Below are 10,916 nucleotides of genomic sequence, written 5' to 3'. Positions count from 1 at the left end.
GTTACATGTGGGTCTCATGTACTCCGATAGAAGTTTGATGAATGCTAACCGATGCTGAATGATCATCAAAATAGGTTGTGTAAGAAATATCTTCCATGAAAAAAATGTTTATATTTACAAACAGTAGACTACAAAATATTTCATGGCTGGGTCTTATTAAAAACAAGCCTTCACTAAATGTGAAGTGAGACTGTACATGTGAGACACACCCCCTTCTCCCTCATCTTAGCTGATTTCCTCACACGACTCCCAGCAGTCCCAGCTGCCAGGAGCCCTAACTAATGTAAAAATAACAAACCTACACCCTCAGACAGATTTCCTTACACTTGTATGTAAACCAATAATCCACGAGAAGCTACATTTCATGCATAGTCTCCCCCATCCACCTCAAGGTAAGATAGGAGAGGGATAGAGCAGTGTAATGTATATATATATATATATATATATATATATATATATATATATATATAAATCTGAAAAAACAAGGCAGCACTCCAGATGGAAAGTGAAAAAATTGGAAGGGTTTATTCCAAAACCAGCGACGTTTCGGTGTCTATCACCTTTTTCCTAGAGAAGCAGCTACTCGCTCAGAACCTGCAGGAGGTGAGGATAGCCTGTGTCAGTCACCTGTGGAGGAGTCTCACATCAGTGTTCAGGAAATGTCAGGGGGAGACCAGACATCTGATACACCTGAGGCTTCTGAGGAGATTGAGGTACTGAGTTCGTGTGTGAACAAGGCCAGAAGAAGCATCAATAAACTGAAGCGTCATGTGAATACTGGTTTACGGAATAACTGGTATAAATGCTACAATTGTCACGTGTCTTATAGAAGAAAAGATGACCTAAAGAGACATATATTACAGAAACATGAGTTGAAGATTGATATCTCGTACTGTCCTTTCTGTGATACAGTGTTTGCAAAGAAAAGTGAATGGGAGGTTCACATGTGACGTGTTCGGGGAACAAAAGAAAGTGCCACAATGGTGATGCCGACCTCCAGGTGTGTTCTGTCGTGATGTGGCACCAGAAGTGTCCTAGGAAGGAGACCAGGCGTAAACCAGACCCCTGTACACCTGCTGATGAACCGCAGAATACGCATGACGGCGTGCTGACTGAAATTGTGTGTGAACAGGGTGGAAGCGCCACTCTTAATCATACACCTACGGATGAGGGGACCCCAGATCCACAGAAGGTGGTGGAACATGGGATGCACCAGCCCTTTGGTAGTTCTGCCTGCAGTGTGGTGAGTGCAGTCTACAACTCTGTGAGGGAAGGTCGCCCATGCATCCGCAGTGATCGTGAAGTTGCTGAGAAGGAGGAGAAGCCCTTGACTGACGTTACAGTGACTGGATCAAGGCCTCTCATAGGCATTCTGGAGCCACCGGTTGCCACAAGTAATGACTTTGCTTGCAAAGGTTTGGGGAAACAGGAGTCCAACCTGGCTTTTCTTCAGCAGCCAACTGGAAAAGCCGTATTGAAGACAAATACAGTGACTGGTGCCCGAGACACTGTTACAGGTGCGACGTCCGATATATTGGGCTGGGAAGCTGGTGCAGTACAAGGCGGTCTGGGTGTGACTAAGTCTGTAGTCTCAACCGTGATGGCCACCCAAGTGGGATCGCTTATAACCAGTAGTCTGAATACAGTCTTGGGAAAATCCGAAGAATGGGTTAATGGTTACCCCCCGAAGACAGGTGAAGAGCTGTCTCAGCCTGCTGAACCTGTGGAGAAGGTTGAAGTGGCGCCAAGTCTACAACAAAGGGACCAGCCGAATTGCTGTGTACGTGTGGAAGCTCTGTCGTCTTGTCTCTGTCATAGTGCATGCCAGCGTTCTCTGGGCAAGTGGAGGAATACCCAGATGGGCCCTACAGAGACTCCAGCACAGCTGCACCCAACGGTAGATCTGCCTGATCATCTGTAGAGCGAAAGTGAAGATGGTCTGGATGGTGAGAAGTGCCTTGAAGATATACCGGGTGATGACTGCAGTGGATGTGAGGAGGCGGTGTCTGATATAATGTCAACAGAGCCCTCGAAATTCCTACACAGGAAAGACTCGGTGAAGACTGAGGTGTTGGCCAGCAAGGCGTATGACGGACTGACCGAGGAAAAGGTCAGCCAGGAACCTAGTGCAAGCCATGAAGAGCTTAAGGCTGCCATTGTGGAAAGTCCATGCCAGGACTTGGGTCCGAAGTCCGAAGTGTTAGCTGGAGGTGATGAGGATGATGCTGATGTTGAGATGAGTTTCACCTACACCGAGAGCGGAGGTTGTGACCTCAGAGGTAGCAAGCGCACAGCTTTGCAGACATGTGACCAGAAGCTCACCAATGTGAATCGTGCCCTGGTTCTGAACGGTAATGCCCCCTTCAATGACAAAGAAGGTGCCGAAGCTGAAGACTGGAAAACGGGCAAACCCGTGCGTGTCGTGTGCAATGCTAAGGGGAAAAAGCACAGTGCATATGCCTCAGTGGATGGTAACCGGTGTGACGGCATCCACAAGGTGATGAAGAGATGGGGCCTAACCATGCCAAGCCCTGAGGGGTATGTGGAGTCTCCAGTAAAAGGCAAGAGAAAGAGGAGAAGAAAATCTATCATTGTTAATAGAGACATGATTGAAGATGATCAGTTGTGTGAAGGAAGAGATGCTGGGACTAATTTTGAGCTGTCTGTGTCTCCTGCAGTTAAGGAAAAAAGCTGTCATTTTCCAGATATAGAAGATGTAGTAGATAGTAGGGTCTCTGCAGTGCTTTTAGGAACAGTAGGGATTAGACCCCAATATAGGAGCTTTGACCCCGGAGGGAGAATTAAGCTTATTGATCAGGCCTACGGCCTTGATCACAGGGGGAGGATATGTGGCAGAGTGGCTGCCACTAGAGAAGCTTTTGGGCATAAAATGTGCATTTTGCCTTATGAAAAGCTGAGTAGAAGACAGACCTGGAAAAGTTGGGTCTGTCTAATTAAGTTGATTAGTTTTCAGCTGGAGGGGCTGCACTAATACATGGGGCAGACTTCACACTGGGCTCCACCCTGGGGAAGAGACAGGCTACGGCAAAGGCCTGTGGAGCTGTGGCAGTGAACTGTTACTGTGTTTTTGGGGTGGCTGGCAGTAGGCCAGCACCTGGTGAGGTAGGGAACCTCGATGTTTAGTTAGTGCCGGAGAGACTTAGGTATTATTTTTATGTTTTGAGTTTGTGTACTGCCAAATAAAGCTGGCTGAGGCCAGTCTTAACCTTACTCACATTGTGTGAATTCCCTGTGTGTGCTGGTCGTCTGCTTAGGAGACGACGATCCCCGGAGCTAATCTCCTACAATATATATGAGATAGATAGATAGATATGTTTCATTATTACACTCTTCTCTAGTTGCAAAAGTTATATTACTGAACCTTCACATTTTCACTTATGTACATGATTCAGCCTCTGAGTTTTGCATTCACACGTGGCTTTAACGCATGCATTTTGAAACCCATTACAACAGCTTAGATTTGTTTACAAGATGCATGCATTAACACAATGTTAACACGTTTGTTATTGCATCAGTTTTTTAATCTATGTAAACACATATGTTTTGTAAACGCAATGATGACAGCAATGTAATCAGGAAAATCTCCTCTTTTCAACTGTTGAGATGTATTTCAAAAGTACACACTATGGTCTCATTGGTCAGCTGCTTGTGATGATGTCACAGGAGGTAGGTCCTTTAAGAATTCCCATTTAGCTGTTTGGAACACGTAATTTTGTATCTTTATAGATTACATCTTTTTCATGACCCAGCAATTCCTTCTTCTACAATCAGAGCAGTCATGGTTTCATTGGCAGTGTAACACTTTTACTATTTTATGTATGCAAAAGAAATTCATGGAATCAACAAATCAATAAAGCTGGTTTAGCACAATGATAGATTTTTACCTACTAATCCATTTTAAAGCAGCAAATACTAATCCAGTGGCTTATAGCCAGAACCGGGCCAATGGGAAATTCGACGGCCAGACAATCAATACAGGACACAGTGTCGCTAGACCTTCTTCCTACTACTATCTTGCAAAGTCTTAATTAGTTTTAGTGACTTTTATGTCTGTCAATTATCATCCTTAAAGTGAGTAATTACATATATCAAACCAGATGACACTTTAAAACTGTAATGCAATTGAAGCAAAGCATAAAAAATAAAGTACAGTTTTTTAGTGTTATCCTTGAAAAAAATGAAATATAATCATAACAACTGCTACATGATCATTTATTTTGTATGCCATGTCTCCTGCTTTATTTCAGTAGATAGAGGATACATACAATATAACATCAGTTCTTTGTCTTGCATTGATCTATTAACATGGTTCAGTTTTCCAAGTTGTCAACCTTCAAATGTTTTCACAACCTTACATAAAGGTGAGCACCTGGATATAGGGAGATGTTCCAATACATATCATGCCTGTAAGTTGAAGTAATTTTTTATTATTTTACTCCTTGACACAATTCAAGGGTTTTCAAGCATCTGTAAAAAAATAAGAAATCAATATTAAATCATTGCAGCATACACAGATATCCACTGATCACCTGGTTCCGGCACAAGGAGAATGTAAGCAGAAGTCCAGCTCTATTCTCTGTATACTGGCCATTACTAGGAACAGCTCAGCTCCATGACACTTTAACAACAGCAAGACTGCAGTTCCCTTGCTGGCTCCAACTCTCTTCTCAGAGCGCCAGGATCAGTAGGTGTTGACAGGAACATCTTCTTTCCTAAAATCAGTTTTTTTCTATTGTCTCTTTTCTGTGTTTGTTTACGATGAAAAGTATTTTGTTCAATTTCTTTTTACTATTTGATAGATTTACACCTACATCCACATGGAATTTAAAGACACTATACAAATTTCAATGTATAATCAACTTCTCACTCCATTCCATAGACACAATGCAGTCTAATTCCCTCTTATATTCTTACCACACATCCTGATATAATGGTCACATGGAATATCTATTACGGGTACCATTATTTCTAATATGATATGATGTCTTCTGAAGGTTACTCTACGCTAGAGGTCAGAAAACTGTATGGCACAATTATAACTAATCCAAATTACTTTTTGTGGAACTGCTAAGCACCGCAGAGATAAACGGCATCCCATTTGCATCAATATTTAGTTTAAAGGGAATAAAGTCCCATCAATTTAGAAGAAATAATTACACCGCTTGTATTTCATTTATATTTTGGACATAAAACCCTATCAATACTATTGTGCATTGTTAGTTTTTTTTACATTTTCAGTTTTAACGTTTAAGAATATATAAAGAGAGCAGTAACTTATACCAGCCGGGTAGATAATCAATCTTCAGGCAGCAGTAAATGGGTTACAAAATGTAAAATGTCACTTGTTATTGTACAAGGAAGGGAAGCTTCATGATATCATTCTGTTATTAGCTGCTGTGAGTGATATATAGTGTGATTGCTTTTTATTAATAACCATAGAGAGCTCAATTACAGATCTCTCATCCAACAATCCCTCGTATAAAATACCCTGAGCTGCATAGTGTAAGGGTTGTGGCATGTGAATAAACATAATGTAGCTTCCCTATTACAGATGTGCTTACCTTTACTTATTGTTTTGGTACAACACATCTTGAGATGAGTTTCTTTAGATAGCTAGCTTATTTAAAAACATGATAAGGGGTTTATCATGTCTATATCATGGTAAAGTTGCAATCCCCGGCGCACGGCTAGGAGTAATAACTATCTATCTTAGTAACTAAGATAGATAGATAGATAGATACGTAAAGAAAGTCCAAACAGCACACGAAGAAAGTAGTTTGTAGTGGGTGCAGGCTCACTAGGACTAGGCCTCAAGTCCTCCAAGGTAGGTAAACGAAAGCAGGCAGCACTCCAAATCGTATGGTGAAAAAAATCTTTCTTTTTATTCCATGCTCAAAAGTACATCATAGTGCAGCAACATTTCAGCTCCAAGGAGCTTGAAAAAGGCTCCTTGGAGCTGAAACGTTGCTGCACTATGATGTACTTTTGAGCATGGAATAAAAAGAAAGATTTTTTTCACCATACGATTTGGAGTGCTGCCTGCTTTCGTTTACCTAGATAGATAGATAGATAGATAGATAGATAGATAACACTACTTAGCTGACACACTTGTTGATCAGTGTTACATTTGTATGAGCTGGGTCTAGTGTCTTGGAACTACCACTGTGTAGCCCGCAGTGTGCATCTATGATACAAGACTTCCATATCACAGTCAGTAAATACAAAATTGAGGGTCACCAGTAGATCTTATATATAGTGAATGCATGGATCAAACTGATGATGTTAAAAGGAACCTGTAACCTCCTTTAGCCCCCTAAAACAAAAAGAGTACCTTATATGGGATGATTAATGAGTTCTGGAGGTGTCCTGACAGACCTCTGGACATCGAACCCCTCCTCCATTTATATGCCATCCATGCCCTTCCTCCCTTCTTTCCCACTCACCACCTTCCTGATGAGGTCCCATGTGAGTTCTCGTACATGCACAAAGCATCTGTCCTCTCTTCTACAACCCTGCATGCTCATGTTGGTCTGGACAACTGTGCATGCATCTGTGTCTCCGGTCGGTAGCGCGCAAGGCCGGTGAAGAAAGGGGAGGCAGGTTTCGATGCCTAAACGGCTGTCAGGATGTGTGCCAGGTTGACTGCTCGTACACCATCTCCCTGACTAGAGATAAGATATGGAATATAAGTGCAATATTCAGCCATGCTGCATAATACGTTAATCATGCCATACATGGTACTCTTTGTGGGCTAAAGTACGCAGCTCCTAGTGCTTAAACAAACAAAGCAGTGTTAGAATGATACAGTTACCGGAAACCTCCGGTAATGCTATCTAACACTGCGGCGGAGTACAATGTAAATGACGGAACACTCACAATGCGGTCCGACATATTCATGAGGGGCCGTTTGAGGCGCTGCCTCTTCCCTGGACTGCCCTGCTCGTTCCATAGGCCGGCGGTGACTGGCGTGGGTCATGCGGCAGTCACCAGCCCTAACCACACCCCCTCCTGAATACACTATGATAAGGTCTTTTGCTTTTGTTCTTGGATTGATATGCACATTTTGTACCAAACTATATTCATCTCTGGGAACACTTTAGGGGTACCCTTTGTTTTAAAAGAGAAATAGGTAAAATGTGCATAACTGACTTTTATATCAGCCTTAGATTAAAAAGGAGTTTATAAGTAAAAATCCTGACCTGGATTTCTCCCTAAAAAAACACTGCAAATATATCATCACTAATTACTAAAGATTAAAACGTTACAGCTATTAAAAGAACATGTTCGAAAAAATAAATATTGTTTGCTACTGAAGTGGCAATTACTCTTATCCTGAACTGGTTTAAATGCCTTTTGTTGCTTTCCAAAACTCTAGCATTGTTTATTGAATTTTATTACCATTCAAAGTAAGATGTTTATCAACTTTTTTTTTAAATCTTAGACACACTAAAGACATGAGTAAAATAAATGAAGTGATTTCTTTCATAAATACAGAGGTCACAAAGAATGAACAGTTTTTTTTAAGGTCTTGTGTTTCCATGGATACGATAAAATTAAGTAGCAGCTGTATGTGTATCAGTATACACAAATGCTATTCAAGTGCATGAGCAGGCGACTAGGAAGAAGGGATGGCTGCTTTTGTGTGAGCAATAACCAATGCTATGCTTCTATAATAACAAGATGAGTCGATAGAGAGGCAATTTCAGGATTTTGACCACTTTATTTGTGTATAGTTGATAAATAACTGAGAGTAGTAAATCTTCTTCATCAATACATAATACACCTTCCAACAACAAGGATTAACACTATTTCTGGTTATTTTTTGAATTGTATGTTATGCAGTGAGGGAGTTAAATCCCCATCCCAGCTGTCCATACCTAAATGCCCAGCCTACCCTAAGCAGGAGATAACAACTGGTTGATGTTCCCTTTTGATGCAAACACAGAGACATGGAGGGTTATTTATCATACGCCAATGCCCGTACACTGGCATATGATAGCACTGCTGCTGCTCCAGTGCAACCAGATACATCAAGAGGCTGCAGGATCTGATGTATCTGGCAGGGGTGTGCACATAGAAATAAACTAGTGGTGGCCTCTGAATAGAATTAAATGTGGGGGTTTGGCATAGAAATAAATGCAGTAAGCTAATTTTCACATACAAAGATTCACTGGCTGCAGTGAGTATGCAGAAGCAGGGACAGGAAGGCCTCATGCCGGTCCACTCCCTGCCGGGTGCCCCCCTCCATGCCACCCCAAGTCCCCCTGGCATTTGAGTGGTGGAAAGGGAAAGCATAATCACAAGTGCTATCGCAGAAGCCTTGATAAATACTTCCCAATGACTGGACAATTTATACATAGAAGAGTAGTTAACAGATTTGGATCAGCACAAAGAGTAGATTGCAGTAGAGAACAGATTGTCAGAGTCAAGGAATCCAAAATAGTGTCAGAGTCACAATAAATGTCAGCAGGATCTAAATAAGACTTTTAACAAGTGAATGGGGAAATGTCAAGAAAACTTTATACGAGATGACAGAGTCTTAGTCCAGAAGCTGATTTGACCAATTCCCTGGCATCATACAAAGCAAGCCAGCAGGGGAGAAGTGTAAGTGGATGAATATTTTGTCCATCTCAGCTAACTTAACTGTGAACAACTCAAAGCACAGTCAACAGGAGACAGAAAGCTGTGGTGGAAATAAATTAAGTTAGCTAGGAATGGGATAAAGAAGTGTTCAACTAATGAGGGCAGAATGTAATCTAAGGGAAAATCCCACTCATCAGCGCATATTAAAATGTACTTAATGGACAGAGAAAGAGGCTGAAAATCAAATGTGAACAGATGATACATTGGGACAGATTTATCTAGTATCTGAAAGTCAGAATATTTCCAGTTGCCCATGGCAACCTATCACAGCTCAGCTTTCATTTTACCAGTGCTCATGAATATTTTAAAGGGGAGCTGTGATAGGTTGCCATGGGCAAATCTGCCCCATTGTCATTTAGAATTTTCCTTATGCTTTCTCTGTCTGTAATTTTTTAGTCCCTATGGTGGGTAAAATGTAGCTGCAGTGACTCACCACTCCTCTTTCTTCATTCAAAGAGAAAAAAAAGCAATCTGACCATGCAATGTACTTCAGTCTTGGTTGTCACAGCTCTATAAATTTTACACTGAGGACTTATTCCAAAGACTGGCCATGATATACACAATTGTGTGAACTATAAAGCTTTTGATAATCTACTATACAGGGTACTAAACAGTAGGGTAGTGCCCTCTCACCTGCCAGTCAGTCAACTAATATATTGTCAATCATTATTTAGTTTTCCTTTTTTATAAATACAGGTAGTAAAAAATAATAATTGGATATATAATGTACTGCTCTTCATGATAATGTAATGTTATGCATTGTGTAATTTTTAACTGCAGGTAAGCAGCAATTTATTTTAATCCCTATTTCTTTACAAAATGTAAAAAAATCACATATGTTTGGAAGCATGGGAGGTTTTTTTTATTATCAAGCAAAAATTCTGCTTTTGGCAAAGCGGAGGGAGCTACAATATAGTTTTCCTCACCCAGGAGAAAATAATGTGCTGTTGCATCTGTGTGAACGTAGAGTTTTGTGCACATATTGTTTGGCTTCACACATAAGAAAATCTGCTATTGATTAAATTCCATATCAATCTTTCAGCTTCTAAGATGTTGTGACAGATAGTTGATGCTCAGTTTACAGTCAGCAAAAGAAAAAAGGAATCCGCATGTGCTGCATCTATATACAAAGTACAGATTAAATAAAGTAGGATTAATTCTTACTTAACCACTTTATTTAGAATATGGGATGATGGTCTAATGATGACATTTCCAATCCGTGAAATCAAATCTCAGAGCAAAATGTGACAATATAATAAGCAAGACTTATTAAAATATAACACAGTATATATCTTAAAGAGGTGTCTCTTAGCTTCTATATCCCAGCTATATCCCCAACAGAAAATGGTTTGGGGTAAAGGCAAAAAAAGAATTCAAAGATAATGCATGGTAGAATATCTTTTGTAAGTAGTCCTGTTGGAATTGTGCATACACATGTGAATATACTGATCAGTAAATATTAAAGAGAACCTGTCAACAGGTAGGTCATTTTACATGATGACAGGTTACAATAGACTCTGGCATGTGTATTTAAAAAAATGTCTTTGTCATGTATCTAAATAATTCCCCAGAGTTTTAGTTGTCTCCCTGCCAGCCGTCTGTGGTGAGTCCCATGGGGTGGCAGTTCAAACAAGAATTACTTGCAGTGGTAAACTAACGTAAGAGGGGAAGGCTCTGAGGGAGATAAATCAGGAGTAAGTGAAGAAGGCTTGGAGTAAAAAATGATATGTGGCATTTCAACTGCGACCCCACCCCTGGACTCACTACACACTGCTGGCAGGGAGTCAGTAATATAAAAGTAGAAATACAAAATCTGTAGAGTTATTCAGATCCACGACAAAGACATTTTTGCAATCAAAATCAAAAGGCTGTCATCATATGGAAAGGACCTTCTTGATGAAAGGTTCCTCTAAAGGTTAGGGTTTTTAATATGTTAATTAGATGATCATGGTGCTATGGGATTTGGTGGATATTCAGAGGGTGAAGTTAATGGCTCTAGAGCAGTGATGGCAAACCTTTTAGACTACAACCAAAACCCACTTATTTTTCGCAAAGTGCCAATGCGACAATTTAAGCAGTAACTTACTACTACCTGCTCTTTCACAGGTTTAATTGTACATGCACCCGAGGACACCAATACAGTAGAAGGAAGGAGAAGAAGTTTGGATTATCATTGTAGCTTCCTTCTGGGGTCCTGGGACTGCAAGAGGCTTTAAGTCCTGTCTGGCAAACTCTACCCTGGGTGATGGCAA

The 10,916-nt window shown here is 40.7% G+C and overlaps 1 long non-coding RNA gene across 1 annotated transcript in view; it reads right to left on the bottom strand.

Moving 5' to 3' along the window:
• Positions 1-4,227: 4,227 nt before the first annotated feature.
• Positions 4,228-10,916, bottom strand: part of LOC140077614 (uncharacterized) — a 105,956-nt gene continuing 99,267 nt past the window's right edge. Inside the window, exon 3 of the long non-coding RNA XR_011849798.1 lies at positions 4,228-4,488. This is a non-coding gene — a long non-coding RNA (uncharacterized lncRNA). The remainder of the gene's footprint in view (positions 4,489-10,916) is intronic.

This window comes from Engystomops pustulosus, chromosome 9 (genome assembly GCF_040894005.1).
Source record: "Engystomops pustulosus chromosome 9, aEngPut4.maternal, whole genome shotgun sequence".
In the NCBI taxonomy this organism is placed as follows: Eukaryota; Metazoa; Chordata; class Amphibia; order Anura; family Leptodactylidae; genus Engystomops; species Engystomops pustulosus.
The sequence above is the reverse complement of the archived record's forward strand: the minus strand, read 5'-3'. Positions and strand labels throughout refer to the sequence as shown.